We start from the raw sequence: 1,699 nt of genomic DNA on the forward strand, positions 1-1,699 counted from the left end.
GATGAGGTAGAACCTAAAGCTGATATAGAAGAAGTATCAGAAGTGCAGCAGTGCATCTATTATGATGAAGATGATGAATCAACCAATGAGAAAGAATCAGTAAGGAAGAGGACCCAGCTGAGATTGAAGAATATTTTCAGTCAAAGGAGGAAACATTGGCGCCCAGATAGCTCAGTTGGTAGAGCAGGCAGCTGCATATAGAGTTTTACTCCTTGATGCAGCGGGCCCTTTGCTGCATGTCATTTCCCCTGTCTCTTCCCTTTCATGTCTTCAGCTGTCCTGTCAATAAAGGCCTAAAAGTGCCCAAAACGTTGATCTGGCCATTCCTCCCAGTGACGGACGATGCGTGTTGACAACAGAGAGAGAAACAAGCCACCATAGTCCAACTGCACATCCAAAGTCTACAATTGATGGCATAGGTCCACTTGACCTGTCTTATTTGCCTCTAATTTCAAATGAAATTTTAAAAAAATGGTGTTAACGAATGAAGTTGATATTAAAAGTTTAATACAGAATTAGTTGAAGTATCCACAATATATTATTTAAATAACAGCATCCTCACTAAACTTTGACATATACCACTCTGTGATAAATCAAATAGTCAAAATAATATTAGGTCAAAAGTAATTCACAGTTTGATTTTATTTTGCACTCAAAAACAAGGTATACTTTTATGTAAACAAGGTCTATTGGCTCTAAATTCCAAAAAGAAGGTACAAATGTGTAGTAATGGGTTGAACTGAAGTAAGACTACAGGTGTAATACAGAATTAATTGACTACTTATACTGTAAACTTTAAATAACAGTCAAACCAGGTGGGGTCATTTTGACCCCAGAGGAAAAAAGACGTGAGGCATTCGGGGGAACATAACGAGGGTTAAATGTGGTGACGGTTTCTGCCCCCCAAACCCAGACTGGGAGCTGGTTCCACTGGAGAAGAACCTGACAGGGTCCCATTCTACTGGGAACATATAATGGAATATAACAATATTCAGTAGTCCACTAAGGGGGCTTTCACATCTTGAACATGGGCTGGATACAACAACATTTGACCCCAAAGTCGAATTGTTTAATTAGCATTAACTGGGCTTTTGGAAACTTTTTTTCCCCCAAGGACCACGTTTTGCTACCAAGTTGAAAAATGTAGGACTGATGTACATAGGCTACTGCTTTTACTACTAAATTGTACAATAACACAATCATGTTATGGATACAAAACGTTGGGAAGTGTAATCTTTTCTACATTCTATTGATCAAAAATGATCAGTGATGTTGAATATAATACATTATGGCGTCTGTTCCGTACAAAAAGAAAGTGAACAAGACGTTGTGGTTTAGCCAAGGTAACTTCCTCTTCCTCTGTCTGTCATCATGACTGTTTCCCCCTGCTACGCTAACCAGCTGCTAGCTGTGCTTGCTTCATATTTACAGTACAGACATCTAAACAGTCTTGATCATCTCATCCAACTCTCAGCAAGAAAGCAAATAAGTGTGTTCCCCAAAATGTCCAACTAAACTAAAGTTTTGTTTCACCTAAGGCAGTATATTGTAATACTATTGATTTGCCTTTCATACCGGCTACCTTTAGGTGGTATTGTTTAGACCAGGGGTTCCCAAAACTTTCAGCCCACAACCCTCAAAGTAACGGTGTAAGGGACTTGCGACCCCCCCACTATAAACGTATATAAACATTGCGCGC

The 1,699-nt window shown here is 39.4% G+C and overlaps 1 pseudogene; it reads right to left on the minus strand.

Annotated features, from left to right (window-relative positions):
- LOC116701658 (glutamine synthetase-like) overlaps positions 1–957 on the minus strand; it is a 1,887-nt pseudogene extending 930 nt beyond the window's left edge.
- Between the last annotated feature and the right edge of the window lie 742 nt (positions 958–1,699).

This window comes from Etheostoma spectabile, chromosome 2 (genome assembly GCF_008692095.1).
Source record: "Etheostoma spectabile isolate EspeVRDwgs_2016 chromosome 2, UIUC_Espe_1.0, whole genome shotgun sequence".
Lineage (NCBI taxonomy): Eukaryota > Metazoa > Chordata > Actinopteri > Perciformes > Percidae > Etheostoma > Etheostoma spectabile.